The sequence below is a fragment of the Phyllopteryx taeniolatus genome, chromosome 11 (assembly GCF_024500385.1).
Source record: "Phyllopteryx taeniolatus isolate TA_2022b chromosome 11, UOR_Ptae_1.2, whole genome shotgun sequence".
Lineage (NCBI taxonomy): Eukaryota > Metazoa > Chordata > Actinopteri > Syngnathiformes > Syngnathidae > Phyllopteryx > Phyllopteryx taeniolatus.
Genome location: NC_084512.1, coordinates 20,800,104 through 20,826,754, shown reverse-complemented (window position 1 = coordinate 20,826,754; position 26,651 = coordinate 20,800,104). Strand labels below are relative to the sequence as shown.

At 41.7% G+C, this 26,651-nt stretch overlaps 1 protein-coding gene across 4 annotated transcripts in view; it reads right to left on the bottom strand.

Moving 5' to 3' along the window:
- Positions 1 to 23,552, bottom strand: part of chrm3a (cholinergic receptor, muscarinic 3a) — an 81,397-nt gene extending 57,845 nt beyond the window's left edge. For 2 of the 4 annotated variants that reach the window (XR_009790967.1, XR_009790966.1), the window contains exons 1-2: positions 16,977 to 17,918; positions 16,163 to 16,820 (exon numbers count right to left, since the gene is read on the bottom strand). The gene's annotated coding sequence lies outside the window, so the exon portion shown is untranslated. Of the gene's footprint in view, positions 1 to 16,162; positions 16,821 to 16,976; positions 17,919 to 19,050; positions 19,176 to 20,677 lie in introns of those variants that run through there. The other 2 variants (XM_061791089.1, XM_061791088.1) reach the window with 2 other exon arrangements.
- Between the last annotated feature and the right edge of the window lie 3,099 nt (positions 23,553 to 26,651).

The following is a 26,651-nucleotide window of genomic DNA, read 5'->3' as shown; positions in this document are numbered from 1 at the left end:
GAAGGGGATTGAAAGCTAATCAACGCCAAATGAGCGTGCGTGTCGCGCTCCATCAATCAGAGAGAAAATAGAAGACAAGTGCAAAGAGCGTTGGCGTTTGAGCCAAATAAAGAAACAATGGCCCACCGGCACGTTGGGAAATGTGCAAAGATATTCTAGCCCTCTGACGTATGAGCAAGTAAGACATACAGACCTCCAAAGAATGCAGAAGTAACACTAGATGTAAATCAAACAGCATTTGGGCTCCACACGGCTCACACAGCAATGTGACATAATTGCAGCTGCTCCTCTTATTTTATTGTACAATAAACTTCAAGCGAGTACCGTCTTTCACAAAGATTATACTAGGATTGGAATTGTCGTCGCTAAAATGAGGAGGCTATGATAAAGTTACATAACAGAACGGCGAATGTTTACGTGCCGTCATTTCGCTGTGAAAATGGCGGAGCTAGAATAATGGCTTCCAGTTGAGGTACGATACTGCTTGAGAGAGCATTTCCTGTCTGAGGTCAAGGGACTCGAAACAAACAGCTGTCTCTGAAACATCCGTCCACACAGTTTGTTCTGATTGAATAACTCGATTAGAACACACTCGCTCCCAGCAGGCTTCATCGTTCAAAGGTGTTTGTGCATGCCGGGCAACGGGAAGAATGTTCATTTACTTTAGAGGGGACTCTCTTTTTTTTTTTTTTTTGTATTTCCCCCAAGGTTGGCAGCTCTGGAAGTTAATTTAACGCAATTTACAATTTGAACTTTTTACTTCCACCACCCATGCGCCATTATACTCGCTCACCACCCCCTCCCCACTACCGTCAAATATTCTTCTTCATGCGTCGCACAAGTACAATTAAAACCATTTGTGGCGATAAACAGGCCCTCGCATCCCCATTCCAGATGCCAGACAGAGGATTTGATGCAAGTATATATATTCATATAGTGTGTACATTAATGTGGGATAAAAATGAACTTAAATGATTTTAGCAAATGGCTGCAATTTAAAAAAGAGTGAAACATTTAAGGGGGTCTGAATACTTCCCTCACTGTGTGTGTATAGATAGATAGATAGATAGATAGATAGATAGATAGATAGATAGATAGATAGATAGATAGATAGATAGATAGATAGATAGATAGATAGATAGATAGATAGATAGATAGATATCAGATCATGAAGGTACCGACATACAAATGAAATTAAGTCGTTTGCACAGTGGCGTAAGAATATGCCGTCACGTGGTAGAAGAAAACACGCTCATTAACCGCCATAATTGCGGTTTCATATTTGATAGTTTATAGACGAGAAGTGTTTTGCAAACACTTACTGTAATTTTGACTTTACTACTGCATTCCCTTAGATTTGTGACAGATTACGATGTCTTAGAGCTTGTATACAAATTTGGGTTACGTCGTGGCCGTGGGAACAGCATTTCAGACCCCCTGTACAGAATTTGAAACCACTTGGAGCACCAGCAGTGATATTATCGGAGCTATACATTTTAGAGTAGTGGCTGTCTTTGAATCTGAATGACCTTTATCATACTCAAGACCTATGGTCAAGCTCTGACCTTGTGGAGTTTTATGGAGAGTCATCAAACTTTGCCATCATGCTCCGCCCACACCCAATAACGAGAACTCAAATGCTTCGTAATTTAACGTAGTCCTTTCTCAGGGAATTGAATCGATCGCATATTGACTTTTCTGATTGTCTTAGAAGACCTTTTGCTTGTCCATGCAACAAGGCTAGTGGTGTCCGAACTATGTTGAAACCTGCTCGGATGAGGGGGAAAAGGTCTTCTAAGACAACCACAACAGCGATCGATTCAATGCCGTGAGAATGAAACGACCTGGATGAATAAGAATAACAATGCAAAAATGATATCTTCAAACCAAAATTTGACGTGTTGAACTCACGAGCTGTTGTTAGTAGTTAGCGCACACGCAAAGTGATTTGTTCATCGTGTGTTTGATGCTGTATTGGAGCCTGCTCACAAGTTTGAGAAATGCATTTACAAAAAGATGTTCCAGTCACACGTAAACATTTCTGACAGCTACAATAAACTAGTATTTAATAATTTGACTGTCAGGAGTCCTGACAACAAATGTAAACATCCTGGAAGACTTTTGAAATTTGTTATGCAGAATACCTTCACACGGTGATGCTAAAGCGACACGTCTTCACACATTTCCATCAGATTTATGATTCTGTTGTGAAGACAAAAACACCTTCCTTGACAACCAAGTAAATGGGAAACACACTTGATTACCTGATATGCTCTCCCACATTAAAGGACAGAAGTACTTGAATAGCTTCTGGAGTAACCCTGTCAGAGTCCTAACTGCAATCCAACTGGGATGCTGCGGCATGACCTCAAAGGTGTGACGATTCGCACTAGACATCGCACAAATATTGCTGAACAGAAACAACTTTGTGAAGAAGAATAGTCCAAAATTCTTCCTGACCTTTTCGCACGATTTGCAACTCGGGGAAATGTTTGGTTGAGGTTGTTTCTGACAAAGGGAAGCTCAACCAGTTATTGAATCCAAATATTCAACTACTCTTTCTGTATACGTCAACAAGTAAAAACATGTATACATATAATTGTTTGTGCGGTATTACTGTAGCTTCAGAAAACTGTATATTGCTATGACTTAAATGACAATCAGATCGCATTTTATGCAGAAATCCAGCTAATTCAATGGGTTTCACATACTTTTTCTTGCAACTGTATCTGAGGACTAATGCAATATTAGCTGCAATGCTTCAAAGCATAACTTTTGGTTTCGGCTACATTTATTGTTAGTGCTTTAGAAAGAACGGTGTATGCATGGTTCCGCTTAATGTCCTAGTGCAGAATGCGTACACACCCGATTCCCACCAACACCCAATGAGTTCAGCTTAATACAGAATCGGATAAGTAGCTGGGTGGGAATTAAAAAGGAAGTCAAACATTAGCTTGTGGACAGTGTAAATAAGCTCTACCACATCCTGATTATGATCTATGGATAGCAAGCTCTCAAATGTGCCACTATTGAAAAGGGACAGCGGGAAAACAAAGATAACACCTCCTTTCCATTGGTTCTCCAGAGAGGTGGACCTGTTTTGTTGACTCGTGAGCGGAATGCACGTCACAAGGTTACTCCTCTCTTTCCTGGTAGTTCTCAGCGGAATTAAACACATCACTGTGATGCGATGGGATTAAGGGGAAAAAAATGAAGACAAAGTCTAAACTAATCCGATCCAGTCTCCTTTTCAACTGTTTGACAAGTCATAAATGGTTCAACTAACAAACAGCAAAGACAATGCTAATCCTCCCAGAGATGCTCCAACGGATCCAGATCTCCAGTCTGTGAAGTAGACGTAGTTACCATTATTCCACCATGCCGCCCTATTCATTATCCATATGGACACAATTTATAAGAACAGCCAAGGAGGAGGACAGTGTCATGGAATCTCATCTTTGCCATTTGCGGGTGATATGGTCCTGGAGGTCATGCTTCTCAGTCAGATTAGGAAGAATCGCACCCTTTGGGATGGGAAGGAAGTCTTGCCTCAGTGAAAGGAGTTAATATATAGAGGAGTGATGTAAGGCTAGCTTGTATATCAAGAGACCGACAAAAAGGGCATTTGCAGTGAAGCGGTTGCCATACCGGACTGTTGTCTGACCCAAAAAGCAAAGCCCTCAATTTACTGGTCGATCAACTCTGGTCATGAGCTTTAGTTAGTGACAGAAAGGGCATGCATACCAGTCTGAAATGCATCACCCTTGGAGATAGCATGAGGATCTCTGTCAGAGGCACTGCTTCTCCAATCAAGACAGACACAGACAACTATTTGGGATGCCCCCCGGAATGCATCCCTGGTGAGTTTTCTGTCCAACCAGGAGGGGACCTCAGGGCATACCTAGGACATGATGGCAGGACTACGATATGTCCGTGGCCAACTCAGTGGAACTAGAGGTGGATAGAGACAGCAAAGTTCCATCCATCCATGGTTAGCTTCGTGGACCTGATGGATCACTCTAGCTTTTTACTGATTGAACTTCAAATTGAACAAGAGCTAAGTCCCTTCACCGTGGTCTGTTAAGGGCCGGCCAGCAGGACTAACAAACTGTAGCTCCTTCATATGCCGCAACCCATGAGGTTTTTTTTTCGGGGTGGGGGGATCCAGGCTTCATAATTCGAGCTGCTGCCATTGTATTTTGTTGTTTACATCACTTGGCAGACTGAAATATTGATGAACAAAACTCCAGTGTGTTGCCTGTACACGTACGCAATAAATATGTCCAGCTTGGGTTGTGGTTACATTTCAGAGAGAAGACAGTAGGGAGTGAGCCAATAAACACTCTCTCTTTTTTCTGCCAACACAACTCTGCCAAAAAAACTTCAGAATGGAGGCACGCCAAGACTTCATGCTAGCGTTTGTGTCTTGTCTGCACCACCAAAACCAGCCTGTCTGCTCTTGTGGACCACTTCACTCATGGAGAATAAGTTAAGCTTGACCATTCTCGGTTGAATGAGATCAGATTTATATCATCTGTTTTGACACACAATCTCAGAAGTGATCCATGAAGAAGCATTATAGGTTGACACTGCTACCATCCTCAATAGGAGAATGTCTGGAAAACAGCAGCAAGACAAATATGTCTCCTCTTCATCATGGCAGGCAGAATGGACGTCATTAAAACTGCTCTTTGGATTCGTATTGATTGTGGCCGCCATTGATCGTGGAGAACATCAATGCCGCTGTCTTTAATTAGGTTCCTTACTTAAATGTACTGTATGTGCACGCGACATCCTGCATTGCTCATGCCAGTGGTAGGAATGTGTATTATTGCATACAATATAATATAATATTTATTGCGAAATGTTGCAATTTTACATTGAAATTACAAACTCATTTTGGGTTTATTTTTATTTATTTACTTTTAACATGAGTGGACCATCCAGGACACATATTCTTACCTTTGTGTAAACTACTTGGACAAAGTTGGCTCCTCGCTAAAATAACGGAAGCCAGGTTTGTTCATTGTTATAATAATAAATACATATTATAAATAAAAAAATATTATAATTAAAAAATATCCCAAAAATAAAATAAAATTCAAATTTAAAAAAAAATTCATAAAAACACACAAAAATAGGTAAGCCAATGACAATGAGATGTTATGCTCCTCAGTACAAGCCACAAAATGTTTTTTGTAAAAGGCCAGAAAGCTAAGACGCCAGTAAAATACAAGGATCCTGACTTTCTTAATTTCTTATTTTTGCAGCATTTGTTCTCCAGCAGCTCATATATTAGCAATGAACGCCAACAGTGAGCTTCCCCACTTGACAGTGAATGATTCTCCTATGTGGGGTGGAGAAGTTCTCTGAAAGTATTCAGCGGCCGCCATGACACACACTTTCATGAAAATGTCAGCAGAGGTTTCATTTTCATGGCCTGCAGGCGATGTTGCTCTCGCTCATTTTCCTCTACAGAGTTCTAGCCTCAGGGTATTCATTCTTGTCCTCATTGTGACTGCTACAAGTTCTTCAACTTTTCTATACGTCAATCAATATCATTGAAAGAGACAAACTGATGCATGATGGCTCCACTGAAATCTAGTGCTGCTACATTGCTGTACCGTGAACCCAAGTTATAACGCGGGTTGTTGTTTTTTTGGTTCAGGTAGCAGTTGTTTGAAGTTTTAGAATTACCGTAACATCTATGGTAATTCCTGTTAGCCAAACTATTGTGTTTTGCATGGTAAATTAGCGTTAAGCTGGCAGACTTTCGTGTTTGAATATTTATTCATTCATTCATCCTCACTAGGGTCACGGGCGTGCTGGAGCCTAACCCAGCTATCTCCGTGCGAGAGGCGGGGTACACCCTGACCTAGTCACCAGCCAATCACAGGGCACATATAAACATTCATACCTACGGGCAATATAGAGTCTTCAATTAACCTACCCTGCATTTTTTGGGGGGGATGTGGGAGGAAACCGGAGTACCCGGAGAAAACCCACGCAGGCACGGGGAGAACATGCAAACTCCACACAGGGGGGGCCGGGATTTGAACCCCGGTCCTCAGAGCTGTGAGGTAGATGTGCTAACCAGTCGTCCACCCTCCCAACGTGTTTGAATATATGTTTAATTCTCTTTTGTTTTATGCTTCGGTTTTACAGCAAATGTCAACCAGGAGTGACAAATAAAAAGCCTGAAGCAAGCACATTTTGCCTCTTATTAGGAGAACTGCGCTAACAAGAGTCTTCTTCTTTTTGTTTCTTCAAAGTGATGTTATACAATAGCCTCCCATTTCTTGACAGTAAGAGAGTCAGAAAAGGTGCTAAGGAATGCTCCAAAAAGTGTTTTAATAAGTTTAAATGTGTTTAAAACATCTGGGAGGGGTAAAACTATGAATGAATTTTTTTATGGTCTCAATATCGCAGATTTTCATCTGTAGGTCTGGAATGTATCCTCGGCGAAACATCAGGGTTCACTGTACTCCAACCCCCCCCCCCCCCAAAATAATTTAACCATTCAGGCAATGATTAAAGTCAGTCATGCCATCTGTTATGGTGTCCTGCCACAAAAAGGAACACAGGTGCAGGATTTCCAAACACATCACAAACTCTTTGCTGTCACCTGTAGAGAAGCAGCCGTGTTGCCCGGAAGCTCGCCGGAAAATATTACCACGCACACAGCTGGCGGTGGCGTGGCATGGCGTGTAAACTGCTTCCCATTGCTCACCACGTGGCCAAAATGTCAGTCAAAGCTACAAATCCACCGTAAAGGAAAGCGCACTGGCTTTGTGAAGACGCCTCAGTGATGTCCAGTCTGTCATTAGTCATATTCCATCAGGAACAACAGTTTATGTAATAGTATTTCAAATCAATAGGGTTTGGCCTGGCTTCCGGATAAGAGGGGCAAATTCTTAAAGTTTATAAAGGATTTGTTGAACAAAAAACATGTGATTCGTTTTAAAATCAACAGGTTTCTTGCTCAAAAATTTTAATTCAAAAAACTTGAAGATGTTCAATAGAAAATGTATTGTACATTGTCCCAAGGCATACTATCAAATCACTACTCACAAATTTACCTAATCGCTGATTTATATTTTTTCGGGGGGGGGGGGGGGGAACTGTTCCTCCAGTATTTGCCGAAAAACTCACCTATTTGGTGTTTTTGTTTCCAGGCCAAAGCATATATAAAAGTAGCGCTTTGGCACCATTTTGATGGTGCTGTGTGGAAGTGAGGGGAGGTGCTTCTATTAGACATGCTAAAACCCCGTCAAATAGAAAAAGGGGGATTACATGACATTCCTTACAAGCATTTCTTGTGTCAATGTTCAAAAGCGATAGAGTTGACAAATAACTCTTAGCCAGCTTGTCCTACCAAAAATGAATAGAAATCTTTCTGAGACACAAACATAACTCTTGATCATTTGAGGAAAATCTGATGAAAAATAAGTCCTGAAAGCACTGCGTACTGTTAATCTCAGCGATAGCTCGCAAACCAATAATCGGGCCGAATTTGATCAAATTTTGCAAAGGCTGATGATTGGATGTCTCTAAAAGATTGGCATTCTCGTTCTCTCCTGTGCCAATCATCAAAATGCAATCTCAGTGGATGCATTAAGTCCAATTTACTGGGAAGCATAAAGAAAAGAACAATTATGCACAAGGTTTGAGCTCCTCGTTTCCAACATCCTTCAGCTATGACAGACTATCGTAGTTGAGGATCTTTATTACTTTAAACTCTCTCTTCATTGTCAACACTATCAGTTGAAATGTTTTACGTGAGGCATGTTCACATACACTACACACACACACACACACACACGACTGCACATTTTTTAAAACCCAGTTTAGAACAAATATGGTTCCTGCATCAATATAGTGACAATAACACCGGGAGGTCTGAATGACACCGTTTGAGAACCGTGAGAAAAAGGTTGTCGTGTTTATTCGTGCTATGACTCAGCACACACAGAGTTTGACGTGCCCCCCCTGACAGACGCCATTACCGAGGGTAACCTGCCGTCCGTCTATGGGGGTCGCCTTAATAGAAGCCGCTGTGTGCGTGTGAGACGGTATGCTTCATGACTGGAGGCAGGTTGCTTCTCTGTAAAAGCCTTCACACAAACACACACACACACACACACACACAAGCTTGTGTTGTGCTCATGAGAAAATATTCTTATTGTGGAAATAACAGGAGATTGTCGAGTGTTGCATTCAGGGCCACTGCGGTGCACATGGAAAGGCAGCGTTTCAGGAGAGCATTTGACAACAAATATATATACATATGATAAAAGTGTTTCAGCACTGACAAATGGAATCGTTTGAATATAAAAGTGGTGACTAGGGCCCAATGTGAGTACTGGAATACAGCAAAGAGCCCGGTTAGCTGTCCATTGGTCTTTTATCAAGTGGCTGTTATGTAAATTGAGATTTAGCAACTCTCTTTGTGATTTAATAAGGATCAAATGCACATATTGCGCCCTGCCGCTGCTGTATTGTTTTATTGTGCCCGAGTTTCTACTGATGCAGTTATGATGTATTGAATGTGGTTCACAAACTAAAGCTACTCCATGCATATATTAGCGGTATTGTACCACTGAGAAGTCAAATAAATAAATAAATAAAATAAAATAAAATAAAATGCGGTCAGCAAGTCTGCTTCACAGTTCTGAGCTTCCAGGCTCAAATCTCAGCTCTTCCCTGTTTGGAGTTTTCTTCGGGTACTCCGGCCTCGAAATTGTCCATAGATGAATGGAATGAATGATGAATTTGTCTATTTGTGCCCTGCGATTGGCCCACGACCAGTCCAGGGTGTACCTCGCCTCACCCGACAAAGTCAGCTGGGATTGGCTCGAGGATAAGCGCTAACTAAACTAAACTAAAACTCTATACACACACACACACACACAATGCACTGGCTGAGTGCCAGATGTTGAACTTGTGTGACTTATCCCAACGAGTAAGCAAGGAGCTCTCGGTACACAATGTTTCCCTTGAGCCAATTCTATTAGCCGGGAACATAAAGCCCACATACTGGCATCAGCACTAACTTTGAACAGATTTGTTTTGTAGTACTGTATCTTTTTTTTTTTTTTTTTTTTTGATTCCCCCGTGAGCGCCTTCCATCTGTCTTGTTCTTCACAGTACAAATCGTCAACTCACGTTTGCAGGCATCGTGCCACAGCATTCCTTACCGTGATCTCTTACGGAACCGTTCAGCTGTCACTGACGGGAAAGCCAAACTTAAAGGGAGGACGACCACGTTCTTAGTAACTGCACGGCACGAGCTCTTGATTTGAATGTGTGCAAGGCACATATTTTACATTAATATCTCACACCAAACAAAAATGTCACAGCATATGCTGAAATGGTAATAGTCTCGGCTCAATTTACTCACAAATGAACTTATTATTCGCTTTGATACATAGAATTTGAATTAACACAATAACAGATAATTGTGAACCAAGACCTTTGGTTCTGTCTGATGCACACGATGATTCGCCGATGTGTCAAACCACCGCAGTGGTGCGGCAACTACTGGCGAGGAGGACTTACTCCATGTCAGATTTTTTTGCCTTAAGTATCGGTCGCTGGTATCGACAGCCTTCACGAGTATCCGATACGTTGAAATAAGGGCAGTATCGGCCCGATGGGTTTCAGTATTTGCCCATCCCTAGTTTTTATACAATAGGTTGGTTCCCTTTATTAAAAACACTTTTTGGGGAAATGGCTTTTTAAATTCAGTTTCATAGGGATTTTTTTTTTTGATCGACAAGTAAGTCGAGTTAAAAGCTTGGTCATGTAATTAATTAAACTCGTAAGTCATGATACATACATTTTCGCTTGCAAAAATTGATGAGTTTCTGGTCTTGTTAAGGCCACCAAAAAGGTGATTCATTCGTTAACAGTGATGCCGAAACGTCCTTCTTACTGGCCGGTGCTCCAATTGATCACGTGAGGGCCAATGATGTGCATTATAAACATGACTCAGGATTATAAAAGCAAGCAATACAAATGTAGACAGTGAAAAGGCGCATAAAAAGATAATAGTGCATGTGTAAATACATTGATTTTTAGCCATTTATGCTGTCTCCTTGTGGCCTACCTTTTCATTTAATTCTGTTTACAGAAACCTACCACTAAAAAATAAAAACATTTGAAAAAAGTATTTTTCAATAAAAATACATACTGTAAAATAGACATGGCCTGCTAATTTAATACATTACGCAGTAATCAGGTAGAAAAAAAATGTGCGGCAGTTTCATTCTCAATCTGATCAATACAGTGAGAAGCCACCACATTACGTAATCATAAATAAGATGACAACATGAGTGTGGGCACACAAACACAGAGTATTAAGGTATTGACAGTGGTCTTCGCTTGAATTTATCCATTTCTGACAGACTTAAACATTTGTTATTTCAAAAACGAGGCTGATTTCGTATTGATTTATTTACTAGGTGCAGACAGCACGCATAAGAGAGCAGTCACACATTAGACATGAATCAGATTTCCCAAAGCAAGGGAGACGGAGCGAGGGAAGGGAAAAGATCACAGGTGAGGAAAACAAAGAGAGGGGTTAAAAGAAAAACTATTTGAAGCTCGGTCACATGTGCTGCAGGCGTTTGTATGGAAATTGCGGAGTGAGTGGCAGCTCTGGAGGCTTTCTTTCAACTCCTCAACCTATCACATATGCAATCTTCTATTTATTTGCATGAGGTCCCCCCCACACCGTCGCCGCGTCACGCCAGGTCAAACAGAAGCACTTTGGAGTTGGGTAAACTAGGCAGGAATTTTGTTCTCAATCTTCGATCAGTAAGCCAATTGAATAGCTCCATGTGTATAAAAAGTAGTGGATGCGCTCAAATGTGTCTACATAATAATAAAAAAATTTAAAAAAGAAAAAAAGAAAGGTGTTTTACAAGCTGTCAGGTACACGCCAAAGCAACAGAGGGCGCTGTAACACCAAATCATTAAGTCATTTTCCATAAAAGAAATGGTTTCCAGAAAAAGCGCCAAAATGGCAAACATAGGGGGCCCAAGGGCGCTGCCCTACCGCTGCTGAAAACGACATCACTGAAATAATGAAAAAGAAAATATAATGAAAATATTACAATTTATGTGTATATCTTTTTTTAGACAACTAGGAAAAACACTATACAGTTAATGAAGAGTAAAATTAATGTGTTCATCTCTGGTTGCCTCATTTTATGACGCAAGATCTGGTTTAGAGTGCATTGACGTTTTCCCTTTGATTCTCATGAAACGTTTGACATGCGCAGTTGGACTTTGTGAAATATAAAAGATATTGCCACTGGATTCCAGCGCCTTGTAATGTTATGCTGGGCTACTGACCCCCCCGACCCCAACTCAAGTAACTGTAAAAAAGGGATTTTGGTAAGAAATATTTCTCTATGCATTTGTTAGATATAACTTGAAATTCTGGTACAGATTTGAGGAAGCTGACGCAAATTATTTGCTATCGCGGGCCACATGATGATGATGATGATAGGCCGGATTTGGCCCCCCGGGCCTTGAATTTGACACATGCGATTTAGGAAGGAGGTCTGTTTTCTGTGACCTGAAGCGATTTTTGTGGTTGCACAAATGGTCAATACACCCACTGTAGGTTCAGATGGCTCCATAAATCACTCTCCCTTGTCCTTGCCCATGCCCTGGTCTTTGCACACACACGCAAACACACCAACACTATAACACAGACACACACACACACACACACACACACGCGTATTATCTGGCATGGTGCGTGCAGTGGTGAACGTGCACAATATCTCAAGACAAAAACGGAGCGGCGCTGCTAACGGCCCTAAAGTGCGCCTTATTGCTGCCGTGCTTGTGATAGCTAGATAAAGGTCAGAGACGGTCAGTGCCAGCGTGGCACGCATGATTAGTTTGCAGTAAACAAAATTTATGTTTCCTTGATCATACAACCATCTGACTGAAGCATGACATCAATAACCACATATTTGTATTAGATAATGTGATTACGAGAAAACACCACCTGTGCCGTGTCACAATTAATGGCCATAGAAAAATTATTGCACAATTAGAAGGGGGTATATTATGGGAAAATGTATTATTTATAGTTGCTTGTATACACATAGTTGGGTCTCTGGAGTGGCTGCCCACCCATCAAGTGTGAAATTAAATACCCAAGTACAGTTTTAGTTGGCTGCCTATTTCAGAAAATTTAGCCAGATTTTGACGTCACATGGGAGTGCTAATTACCTGAACAGTGACCAGTCAGCTCATTTACATAATACCACCCCCACACCAAGTTTCTCTGCTGCATTTTCAAGCCAAGGCCGGACTACACCGTCTGAAACCCTATCATATCACAGCCAAAAGGTAAGCAGAGCTGCAGGGAGTTTTGTTGAAAATATAGATTAGCATTAGCTAAACAGTATTAGCTTTTGATAAATTGCACATACTGGATTGCTCGACAAAGTTGTCGACAGAGCGAGGGAATTTATGTTTGCCGATGGTCCGGCTGCATGCACCACATACACAGAATCGACACACTAATTGACATGATTTTGCTTGACTTTTTTTTCTTAACTGTAAAATGTTTCTGTACTTTATAATGTATGACTGTATTATATAACTATGTGAAACACCGAGTCCTCTGTGCTACACAAACAACATTTACTGTACTTGCTTATTTATGAGTGTAATTGAGCAGTCTAGTGATGAAGTGCTGCCTCCACAAGGGAAAATTCAACCCCCTGCCCTTTATCATGATAACTACCTTGTGGCATCTTGCTGCCGAGGAACTATGTTGAAGTGAGGGGAAGAGCTTCATTAAGTCAGGCCATATCCTTTTCTAATGGAAAAATGGGGTTTGGTGCCATCTAGTGTCAAGGAAGCGTGTTGAAGTGAGCTGAGTTTTATTTCGATGCAAGTAGTGCGTTGCCACCATCTTGTGGAATCTATAGGTAATTATGAACCTTTTTCAGGGGGCGTAAATTAAATTTTGCGGCAGGTCAGAACAGCTTGGGTTCACTGTGATACTGTTATTTGGAAATGTAAAAGTTTGTCCATTCCTGCTATAGGAAACAAGAGTGAGTGACATCGCTCGATCCAGGCTAAAAGTCTTCATTAGCATGGATCAGCAGAGGTTGGTCCGGCTCTTTCGCTAAAGACATTAAAAGGGCGGCTACAACGGTTTCATGGTATTGTTTTAATTATGGGAGCCAAAGGCCTGTGCTTGCGCGTCGTCTAAAGATAGCCGCCGCAGCTCGCTGCATTGTGGTCTGCGAGGCTGTGAAAGTGGATTACGCGGGCTTTAACATCAAGACGAGCTCTAATGAAACCCAATGGGGGATGTCAGGCCGTCTGTTTGACCAGCTGACTCCTGTAAAGTAGCAATCAGTGGCTCCTACGGCTCTAGACGAGGAAAGTGCTCGAGTGGTGCCGGGCAGTGACCGGTGGCCTTGATGGAGAGCTTTGGGACGACGGGAGCGGGCCACAATTCTTGCTGCTGTTGTTGTTGTTGTTGTTTGGGTCGCACAGCAGACAGGACGGAGAAGCTTTCAAGCCTTCGTTAGATGAAGCGAAGCCATCTGTGTTTACTTGCGAACAAATATATTGGCTGGAATTAGCTTTTAGTTTAGCGGCAATTTCAACGTGTCAAAACATTAGGGAACTACACCTACATGTCATTATCACACCACTTAGATGTCTTCATTTCAATGAAATTAAATATGGCTCAGTCACCAACAGTCTTGGGGACCAATTCATTACGTGTAACTACGTTATAATTTTTTCAATGATGTGTCCATGCACATGTACACACAGTGTAGTGTATGAAGTGCTGGCTCCACAGGTGAAAATAATTGTACCCCCACACCATACAGTAGCCGTCATGGTAAGGAAATGCGGACTTCGCCCTTGACCAATCAGTATATGGGGCTGGGTGTCAAGTCGGTCACTTGCATGAGACAAGACCACCCTCTCAAAGGGACTAATTTCAGCAAGACAAAAAAATAGGGTGGCTAAAGTACACTATAATTCTTGATGCTTGGGGTGTTTTCTGACAAAAACGTATTAAAACACATTAAGAACTGCTTTAAACTGTGGGAAGAATGCACTATACTGTACAGTATGTCTCCTACAAACACAAACGCATTCCCGAAACCAATAAACCGCCTCGTGTGAGCAGTAAAATTATGAGTGACCGCTCAATAAACAGACAATGGTAGCAGATCCTCAGCCTGTTGCAACGAGAATTAAATACTTCAACCTCACATATATCATGAAAGTAATGGTGGACCAGTGGCACCAATGTACCAACTAAACCACGTCCATGTGGCAGCAATAGGGCCAAGTCAGTGCTCTATAGCAGGGATTCTCTAACAGGTGTGAAAATTGTATTTTGTTTACTGCAAAAATTTTTTTTTATCTTTGTTCATCTATCCATGCAAACGACATACAGGGACAGGCAAAATATTGAAATGCTCTCCCACTCGATGGCAGAAAGAACAATCCAACCCGTGTATCCACCTGTTGCCATTCATACAACAGAATAAGTCCACATTGACCTAATTTGCGACTAAATTGGGACCATCATTATTTAGGGATATATACTTTTTTTTTTTTTGTTGGGTGGTGTGCTGAGAGATTTTTCTGCTGTAAAATGTGTCCTGGGAAAGACCCCGCTGAAGCCGCCACACAACAGCAACCTGCATTTGGAGGGGAAAGACATAATGAAGATCAATACGGAGGTGGAGGTTAGTGCAACACAAGAACCATCTATCAACACCCCGTTTGTCTTCTTGTCCTCCATAGCAGAGTCTGCAGCGGGGAAAGTCCAAATAAACACATTCCTGCCCACCTCCAACAGACCAGTGACACGCACACACTTGTTCCCCTAATATATATATAGATTATACATACTGTCGAACTCTGGGGGGTACAAAATGAGAGCATAACAACACTGCACCCTCTTTGGCATTTTGACCATTTCTCATTTTTCTGCAAATAAACGCTCTAAATTTGCAAAGCGCTGTAGTGGTACATGGGCTCCCTCTAGTGGTATGTGAAGAATCACCTAATTCAATGTTCAAAGTGCATCGTTACAGTGGTTTCAACATCCCTCCATCCATTTTCTGTACCGCTTACTTTGTTTTTAAATTCAGTACACCACATTTAAGCACAGTTCAGTTGTATTTAACTTTTAAGTACAATTCAGTTTCATATTTAGCTAAACGTTTTATTTTAGGACACATTTTAATTGGATCTTTTTTCCTAAATTCCAGCACAGAGTTAATGTTCACATTGTGCATAATGTACAATATTAAATATAACTTGGGAATAAAGCTGCATGCCTTAATTTTGATAAACGCATAGGCCTACCATGCTACTGCATTTTAACGTCGGTCACGATGGTGATACTAGTATACGTTTAGGTTTTAGAACCACTGCTCCAAATGACAACGCTTCCTTTAGAATTTTAAAGTTGTGTTATCAGTATTTTACAGAATAAAAACAAAAACAGTCCTTTTCCTCAGACACACCTAAAAATGGGAAAATCAGAGCAACGGATAATTGCTCCCCCCCCAGAACTGTATATTCAATCCATCCATCCATCCATTTTTCCAAATCCATCCAATTAACCTACCATGCGTGTTTTTGGGGATGTGGGAGAAAACCACCGTGCCGCCAGAACTGTATATTGCTCTATTCAAAAACAGCGTGGTTGTTGATCTAAATATGACACCATCAGTTGCTGTCCAACTCCCAACTGATTAAGTGCAGCCACCGTGTTCAGGGGAAAATATTTGCACCATGGCGCACGCACACACACACACACACGGATGCTTCTGCTCATCATCATCACCACCACCACCACCACCACCATCATCATCATCACGCAGCATGCTACAAGGTATAATAATTCCAGGGTCACTTGCAAGGGAGGGGTTTTTGTCTTGCAACAAGCGTGTGGCCATGTACGGGCATCACAAAAAAAGACAAAGCAAATCTACCAGTAACCCCAATACTGGTAGTCTTGTATTTATCAATAACAATTCAAACAAAAAAAGCCTATTGGTTAAAAAAAAAAAAAACAGCATTCGGCATCATTCAGCATAATTTTTGCAACTTCATTGCGCTGAATGTAACTTTTTCATCCACTCACCTTTAAAGCATTGGCTAATGCGCACAAAACAGGACAGGAGCGACAATCCAAAACAGATCAAGCCGGGTTAAATTCGGCAGGGAGCCGCGGTCCAAGTTCGGAGGGATCAGGAGGAGCAGGCTGGACACCTTCTGGCGAATCTCGCAGCCGCGCGTGTGGAGACGCAAGGAGGGATGTCCAAAAGACGCACGCGCGCACGCAGATGAGGCGCGCCGGGATTGGTCAGAAAGGCGGTGACGCGTCGGCAGGTGACTCCTCCCTCGGATAAATAGTCCCCTGCGTGGTGCTTCATTGACAACATTTTAAATAAGAGTCCTTCCAAACGTCCAATTGGGGCGAATGTGAAGTGATGTCATTTTATTGGCAGGGAAAAGACTAACCGATTAGGTACTGGACATAACATTAGGAACATCTGGCTTTTTCCTCAATAGTTAGTTTGTAGGGCAGCGTAGCACAGAGGATAAGAATATGCCCTGCAACCGCGGCGGCGCCGGTCGCGTCCCTGGGCAAAAGACCCTTCACCCACATCGCCTACAAACGAATGCGGTCGGATGTTTGGTGGCGGTCGGAGGGGCCGTAGCCGCAGAATGGCAGCCACGCTTCTGTCAGACTGCTCCAGGGCGGCTGTGGCAACACCAGTAGCGACCACCGGGTATGACTGTGGAGTGAATGAATAATGTGTACAATTATAAAGCATCTTTGAGTGTCTAGAAAAGCACCATATAGGTGTAATACATTATTATTATTGTTGTTATTATTATTAGTTGGTCAGTAAGTCTCATTATTTCCATGTGCAATTAAAGATCAAACACACCTGTCAAGTTCAGGTTTTTGTGGTGTCGGAGGACCCAATTGCAGGGAGGCAAGGCAGGAGTGCAGGAAACGCAAAAAAGGACTTAATTTAAAAAACAAAGGCAAACAAGGATCATGGAGGCAAATGTGAATTCACAAAAGAAGATAAAAAATTCAAACAAACAAACACTGGGAATAACAGATAATAGACAGCACAACCGATGACAGATAACATGTGACAATGAAGCAGCAAGGGCGGAAAGAAACAAGGGAGCTAAATAAAAAGCTAACAGACGAGAAACACCTGGACAAGCATGAGTGGCTGGAAGGAGCTGATTGGTTGACGAGAACAGGTGCACACAAACCAGCATGTGGACAGAAAACTAGAAAACCTATGAGACAAACTAAATCTAATACAAGTCAAAATACAAAAAAACCACAGATCATGACACCTTCATAGATTAAAACAATATATATATATATAACACCAAAATGCAAATTTATCTTTTATACATAAATTACCCCTCCCCCCAAAAAACATTTGCGCCCATGCCGAACATAATTAGTGAAGAATGGCTCTCTTTTTTTTTTTTTACTTGTTAATTTTGTCATTGTTACTGTTATATAATATATTACACACTATCGCACTATATATTATTTTATACACACAGTATTATTATTTAAACCAACAATTAAATATAGAAACAAAAATATTTGATATACAAATACTGTACATACATATACACGGGCATATTCTCTTGTAGGAGTTGGTCACAGCACGAGCCCTGAAATTTGTCCAAAATATTAAATTGCAAGCATGGGTCCATTATGAGGCCTTTTTTGTGCATCCTGTTATGATAGACATGTCCACCTCATTTCGAGTGGATTTGTGAGTCAGGGGCCATTTTTTTCGGACCTACCGAGTGAGGTTATTCTAATTTTTTTTTTTTTTTTTTTTGGGGGGTGGGGGGGGGGGGCTAAAATAATCACATTTTAAAAGAATGTTTGCTTGCAAAAAATGGTGTCTTTTGGAGCATGTTGAGGGTGATTGATTGGTTGCAATAATAATAAGAATAAAAGATTCCAAGGGGCCCTTTAATATTACAAAGAATGTATAAATAAATTCAACAACAACAAAACTAATTATTGAAAAAATTAATTGGGGTTTATTGAAGTGTTTTGACACTTGGCCGGGATGTAATTCAGGTCCCAGAGCAAATGTTTGAAAAAAAAATAATAATATATATATATATATATATTTATTTTATTTTTTTTCCCCCCAAACAAATACGGCACGAGTTAATGTCTGTAAGCCAATTACGGTCCCCTCTTGTGCTGGGACCTGAGCCTTAGAGTTTCCTGTTCAGCCTCACTGCACATTTCCTGTTACACACACACACACACACACACACCTACACACTGTATTTCTGTGAAAACACCCAGACTTGTCACAAGCATGCATGAATGGGACATCACTCTCACACTCTAACGTGTGTGTGTGTGTTTCTTGGATAGGATTACATAAGATGTTGTCTGCTAGGTGAGAAAGAGGTAAAACAGATACTGATCTGGTTCGTTGACTCTTTCGACATCCCCTGCAGAATGCATTAAATGCACCTAGAAGCTGCCCTGCCATTGGCTAGCGACCAGTCTAGGGCGTACCCCTGGGATAGGCTCCAGATCAGCCGCCAACCCTAATGAGAACAAGCGTTGCAAAAAAATTGTTTACATACAGTAAAGACTGTACACTAATGGTTAGTGCGTCTTCCTTGCAGTTCTGAGTTTGAATCTTTGGTTGAGTCTTTCTGTGTAGGATTCATTTTAGATTGCTGACATCTCCTGATCTAAACCCCCTGACAAATAAAATCTCAAGTCAACAGGAGTGAGTTTGCAAGATTGATGCGTGTCAGGATGTGCAGTTGAACTAACCGGCGGCGGAGGAGGAGGTGGACACAGTCTGATTGAGACCAACTCACCCGCTCTATACAAACACACTCCCCAAAGTCCGAGTTCACTTTCCTGCAATTTCACACCGTCTGACTCCCCCGAGAGCTGCATGAACACACCGATAACTGAGGCGCCCGGTCCACACTCACCTTGACGGCATCTCTCCTCCTCGCCCTCCTGCGCCCGACTCCCCGATCTCGAGAGTGTCAACAGAATATCAGATAACCAGGAAATAAAGTGGAAACTTGGGAATAAGTTTTGGTCTGCTTGACACCTGCGCAAAAAAAAAAAAAAAACGGTAATGGAGGATTTCGTCATGTTTATTTAGTAGGATTATGGACCGAATGTGTTGTGTCGGTAGCACGGTTTGCGAGTTTGAATCTGAGCTCAGGCCCCTCCGACCTCTGACAAATATCAAGCAAATCCAGTCGAGCCCCGACTAAATTTCAAGCTAGTCGACTCAAATCGTTACTTGAACTGTGAATGTTACAGCGACCTAAACATTTGTTTAGCCAGCTTGAATTTATTAAGGCCGATTTCTGCGAATGAATGTATTTCCTTTAAATCTCAACTGTGTGATCGACAAATGACTTCCTCCTCAAGTTTTTTTTCCCCTTTTTTTACACACAGATGGGGGGAGGGGGTTCCATTGTCATCAATATGTTGTGCAAAGCACTTGTCTTTGATTTCCTAGTTTTTTTTTTGCTCCCTCCACAATTAATTTGTTTCCAGAAAAATAATCAGAAGCTCCCCGAGGTGCGTTTTCTATATGTGATCTGATTGTTCCAAGAACGCATTAAGTGTGTGAATACCAAATCATGTGTTCAATTATCCGGCCCGACCTTATCGTCCGCTCTCGCTCCATCGCCTTCAGCTTTTGTTCTTGCCGTGCTTTCCACCTCTTTTACCTTGTATAGGCATCTCTTCCTCCTTGCCTTCACGTGAATAAAACGTCTAATCCTCTCACTTGCTGCTGTCTTACTTTTCTCCATTTTAGCACCTTGATCAAAGCCTGATGTTTTTACCTTGTGCTTGGAAGAATATATTGGCCCGGTGTTAAACGACAGAGCCCCAGAAATGACCTGTAGAGGGGAATTCAATTGTGGCCACAACGTGCAAAAAAACAAACAAAAATGCTAATTAGTGGCCACAAAGTACTGTATCTGCGGCTTCGTACTGGACAGTTGGGCTCCTTTCCGCGGCGTTATCTGCTAAGCGAAACAGTCATCTAAGACCATTTGCTCAGTAGATTGCGCGCTGTACACGCACGAGTTTTCGTTGAGTTTTCTGCCTCTCGAGGCCCTGAGACGAGTATCTAACATGTTTGATATTTTTCGCCTCGAGGTGAAAAACACACAGTATTCGCACTACTTGAGCTACACGCTAAGTGCTGAAATTCAGGTGACCAATCAAATCGCATTCTGTGTTCACATGATTGCAAGCTGGCGGCCCCGATGAGGTTGTCAGCAGCTAAACATTAGAAGCTAAATTGGTCAATATGTAGCCACACGTTGCCTCGTCCGATTTTCATGAAACTGAAGAAATGACGTTACTTCTCATTTTATTGATGAGGCCGCCCTGTCGTTCTAAAGTCTGTTGGAGAATGTGTATGAAGATGTAGTCGCTAACAACTTCAATGCGGGCCGCCTTCTTGAAATCATGTAAACGGGGGATAGGTTTTGATTTGATTTTAGTCTTGGAATGCGCAACGCAGACATTCTGAAAAATGTGGCACGACAGGCTTTTGACAAGAACAGCACAAGAAAAGAGACTTACCTGAAGGACATCGAATGGTTCTATTTTGAGCTCCAGGTACGGGGAAACCATTGTGAAAGCAATCAGGCAGTACTCACACAGAGGCCAATAACCTGTGGTGAGAGGAGAAGCCGCATTGTGTCGGTAAGAGCAACCATAATCAAAAGGGACTTGATGGTAAAGGAAGCGTTCCGCCGCGTGAATGGATGGCTGACGCAAGGCTGAAGTCGATCCATGCGTCTCTTAACGTGGGAAAGGAACAACGCCTTGGAAATTACTCAGGTGAATGCCGAGCCGAAGCACCAAAGAAAGAAACGCATCCCAGCATATCAGAGCAATCCCAAGATACAATGTACATGAGAAGCTAACGATTCATCCGTGAAAAACTACTTTTGTGCTCTTTCGTTTCGGTTTCATCGAAGGTTTCGTGTTAGCGGAGGGGAAGCTAGCGTTGGCAGCGGACAGCAGCATGATGGCTTGCTTTGATGCCATCTTGGTGGCAAGGAACTATGTTGAAGTGAGGGGAGGCGCTTCATTTAGTCAGGCCATAGCCTTGTCTAATAGAAAAGTAGTACTTTGTCACCATCTTCTGCAATCTATAGTTAATTAGAAAACTTATGGGGGTGGGCGATTTTCATCATTTGCGGCACGACGCGGAAACATTATTTATGAGTCAAAAATATTATAATAATAGGGAAGTATCAATTGGTATTTTTACAAGTTGCAAAGTGGTGGCCTACACAACAGCATCCTTGGGTTTGAAATTGAATTTTGAGTGTTTTGGGCTCATAGTTTGGGCCATGTTTAGTGTTGACACTATTGATAGAGGCAGTTATAAAAAAAATAAAATCTGATAATTACTCAAGGATTTTTGCTATTAGTGTCAGGCTTGCTGGGGTTTACTGTACATGTGTTGCTAAAGGAACAAATGAATGCAAAGGAACACTTCAGTCCTCAGGTCTTTGCTATTTCAGTCCATCAAAACATCTCTCAGCATCCAAATGTAATTTCCATCTCAGCCGATCCCATCAAACCACTTTAGAACCTCCGCAAGATGTCAAATTCCTCTTCATTAATTCAGATAAAAATCAGAGCAGCTGCACAAGCCCACTGAGGAGCACCAGGACAGTCAGGCTCGCTCCTTCCTCCACTGGACCATCTGCCGCAAGTCAGCATGTCGGAACAAAGGCCAGATTAGCCAGAGTTTTTAATGATGATGATGACGATGGAGGCATTAGCTAATTAATAAACATAACCAGAGGTATGGATCGTGACTTTTGATCCAACCAACAGGCGTGCAATTATCTAGTGTGCTCTCTTTGTCTGTAAGTGCCGCGCGAGACATGCGTGATCATCAAAGTCAAACAGGGGCACACCAAATAAATCCTTTTTGTTGGCAGCCATTAGCTGCGTGCGCACAAACAAACACCCACACACACACACACACACTCAAACACACAACCAAAGACAAATGCAAATACACAAACAAGCACCAACACACACACCCAAACACAACACACAAGTAAAAACAAGCAAATGTACATAATCAAACAAACACACACGCACAAAGAGACACATTCAAAACACACTAACAAACAGGCAGAAACAAACATGTAAGCAAATACACACCCAGACACATAAAAACAGACATCTGCACACACACAAACACAAAGACATACAAAATATGCACAATAAAACACCCACTCACAAACAAACATACAATCCAGCACAAACACACAGACACAAAACAAACACACACACACACTACGCGCAAACAAAAACACAACCACAAACAACTAAAGACACATAATGCACAAACAAACACAATCACATGCACAACACACACGCAAACAAGCACACACACGAAAGAAACAAGAATAATCATTAATGCATATACACACAAAAAGAACACACATTAACACATGCAAACATACACAGCCACACACATATATAAGCACAAAAATATGCACACACACCCATACACACAAACTCCAACACACACCACGATAAAAACGGACACACAAACACACATCCTCACAAACACATTCAGACACACAATCACCGATAAGCACACAAACTCAGATACAAACAGACAAAAAGGGATGGATAAGAGCTTTTCTGCAGCCCTCCATGGCGTTTTCCTTCTAGAGGCAGAATAATTAGTGCCCCCCCCCCCCAAATTTGGCATGCCAGTGAGTGGTGCATTTGTATCATGCCCGCCTCAAAAGTGGCAATCCGCTGTCAACAAAACCTCGACTGGGCGTACTCTCGGGGCGCGAGTGTGCGCACGTGATAAGCAATGACAGTGACAGAAAACAACGCGAAAAAACAAGAGTGGAAGAGTGGATCACGCATACAAGGAGCATCCTTTGAGAGTTTAGAGGCCTTCTATGCACTGCGTGACGGCCCAGGCCAAAAGTCAAGGTGGCTCATCCTTTTTGCCTTTAGAGCAAATTATTGGCTGAGCTCTGCCATGGGTATGCAGATGTTTACTTTTTTTTGGGGGGGGAAGAAAGAAATAAGCACCAGAGATGAAAGCGGTGAGGAGAGATGTGTGAAAATGATCCAACCATTTTCTATAGCACTTCACCTTATTAGGGTCGCGGGTGAGATGGAGCCTAACCCAGCTGATTTTGAGCCAAACATATGGTACGTCCTTGCACTGGTCGCCAGCCAATCGCAGGGCAAATATCGATAAATATACATTCACACCTATGGACAATTCAGAGTCATTGGGCAGCCGTGGCCCAATGATTAAGATCATCACCTGCCACCGTGGGGGACCTAGGTTCAAGACCCCGACTGGACCATCCGCCAACATCCCCCAGACTCACAGCTGTGGTGTCCTTGAGCAAGACACCGATAACCAGAAATGCTCCACTAACGTGTATGTGTTCACTGTGATGGGTTAAATGCAGAGAACAAATTTCGTGTGCGTGCATGCATGTTCATGACAAATAAAGATGATTCTTCTTCTTCTTCTTCTTCAATGGACCCAACATGCATGTTTATGGAATGTGGAGTACCCGGTGAAAACCCGTCATAAGGAATTGGAGCCGAGCCGCACGCCTGTCTGCTCGCGTCTTCCTTTATCTCTTTGCACTTCCACAATCACGTTAAGTGCAGATGAATTTCCCCTGTCTCTGCTGCTAGACCACATCTGGTCCTGCTTGTTCAGCCCTTATTAGCGGCGCGCGCAGGAGTAATCAGAGGCATCGCAGTCCGCCTTAGGCTGGATGAGCGCTGCATCGCCACTGGATCGCTACAGCATTAGCAAAGCATATGGATGATGTGATGGACATGAGGTTTATTGACAGCAGATACGGACCAAAAAAGCAAATATGGACACAAATAAAACATAGCACGTTACTGCCCATCTCTGCTAGAATGCCCTAATGTAACGTTGCCTGAATACTCAGTCCAGTATTGCAAAGAAAGTTCCAGTATCCTCTATGCCACAAAAGAAGTCAAAAATAGACTTGAGACGCCCCCTTTCTCACGCATGAGCACCCGTTTTTCTTTTATTACTGATGCAATGTCAAAATACTTTGATTTGAAAGAGAACAATGGATGGAACTTGACAGCGCTCGGCCCGCTGATCAAGTTTGACTCCCTCCCTGACTGAGCCGTCCTCATAAATTCTTCATGCTTTTGAGTCTCGCAAGCTGGCAGACGTGCAGCCCGAAAAAAGGCTTACATACTTGGCTTCCTCTGGCAACAAAAAAATAATAAAATTGTTGTCTGCTACAACAATACCCCCTGCACAGATTCAGATTCTTGCAGGTCACATTTGAAGCCCTTTCAGACATGTACAAAAAGGTTGCTGTCTAGTATGTCATCCTTGACACAACAATGACAGACATCACCAGAGGGAAGGAAAATAATCTCAAGATAACAATACGGTGTATTGGGGCCGATCAGCGAGTTGAAAAAAAAAAAAAACGATAACCGATTCGATCACAAGATGGAGCAATGTGTCTATTTAAATGACTTGTTTATTTACTGTACTTAATTGCTCAAAAATTATGTTTACAATAAATAATGTATCTTTGTTCCTCTATTTATGCCAGTGAGGCATAGTGACATACAGAACAAATGAATGGTCTTCTATTAGATGGCAGGAAGTAAATACAGTAATTAATGTATCCACTTTTTGTGACATTTTTGCTTGTTGGTGCCAGAGGTGGGTTGAGTAGCCAAATATTTTACTCAAGTAAGAATACTGTTACTTTAGAATCATATGACTCAAGTCAAAGTAATAAGTAGTCCAAATATTTACTTGAGTAAGAAAGTACTAAATGAAAAAAACTACTCAAGTAAAGAGTAACTTGTGAGTAACTTCCAATTAAAAAAAAATAAAAAAAAAGAGCACGAATATCAAATAAAATCAATAAAATAAAAGTAAAAATATATGACACACACCTGCCACCACTTCAATTTTTAAGTGCCCAAAAACCAAGAACACAGGCATTGGGCACCGATTTGGTGACCAGACTTATTGATTGTGTGTGCGTGTGCGAAACCATAGGGATAGTGCTAATGTTGCCATATCCACTGCCAAAACAACAGTAGAAACATCTGCGTACCGCAAGGTGTTTTCTCAAGTTAAAAGTGGGCTGATATATCCAACTTTGGGCAGTCACAATTTAAGAGCTGCATTATAAAGCTGTTGTTTTTTGAGAGTCTGTAAAATAAACAGTCGCGCTGCTGTTCCCCGTGATAAAGCCGATCAGCATAAAATGCTAATTATCGGCCGATACCGATCAGGCCGTTCAGATCGGTGTAAAGTCTAATTAACAATAATTAACAAAAGATCAACATTCGACACCATGCCATACCGATTACCTTAGATGTAGTAGACAATAAAGTTTCACAATTTAGCAAAATCTGTCTCGGACAGTTTTCCCCAAACTATATCATATATTCTACGTAGGGAAAAGTCTTACGGCACGTCATCGGGGGAGTCACAAAAAGTAAATATTAAAAAAAAAAAAACTGGTGTGGGGCGATTTTTAAATTTTCCAAATTCTCAAAATGATCAAACTTCAAACCCACATTCTAAGGTGTAGACAAAAATGTCTAGGACATCAGGTTCCAGTTGGGACTCCTTTGAACTAATTTTCCAGTAGGACTTCATCAAAGTCATTAAATTTGGCCACATTCTTCTTTAAACTAAAATGGACAACTTCCTGTTCCATTTTTGAAACTTTTTGGTACGTCGTGTTATGATAAACATATACTAAGTCGTAAATCAGCATCGGCCGAAATACGATGTGCCCTTTTAAAGAATTTAGTAAGAAATGACACAAAACGTTAGGCACCAGAAAACCACAACAAAGTGAAGAGTAACAATAAAAAGTAGCACTTTACCACAAAAACAATACTTATTTTTTTTCCAGGTGTAAATGGATGAGTTTCTTCATCTTGTTTCCTTTAAGATGCCACCCTACTGAATTCCGATAAGAAAATAGTTGAACTTTCTTAAAAATGTTTGTTTACCCTAACTCATTATGTTAAAAATGTGCTTGAAGTTCCTTCACAAAAACATGTTTTCCTGCAATCACCACTGAACCATTTTTTTTTAAGGATTCTAAATTAATCAGCTGGCGTCTCAAACAAACAAACAAACATGCCACAAACAGGCCTGGGTGCAATGTTTGTGTTTCTTATTAGGAGGACAAAGAGATATGATGCACTCACTCCAATTTGGGATGTGCGAGTGGCCCAATTAGCAGAGCGTCGGGTGCTTGGCATTCTCATCCCCTCCTGTGCCAATCATCATAACGCAATCTCAGCGGACGCATTAAGCCCAATTTACTGCCGTGCATAAAGGAAGTAAAATCATGCACGGGGCTTCGGCGTTGACAGGTGGCTATCATTAATAATACAATTTTTATTTCTAATGGTTCAGTTTAACTTTCTTTTGAAGTAGCTATTACCTCCACTTAACACATAATGATAATCGGGCTGAATTTCAACATTATTCACCACCATT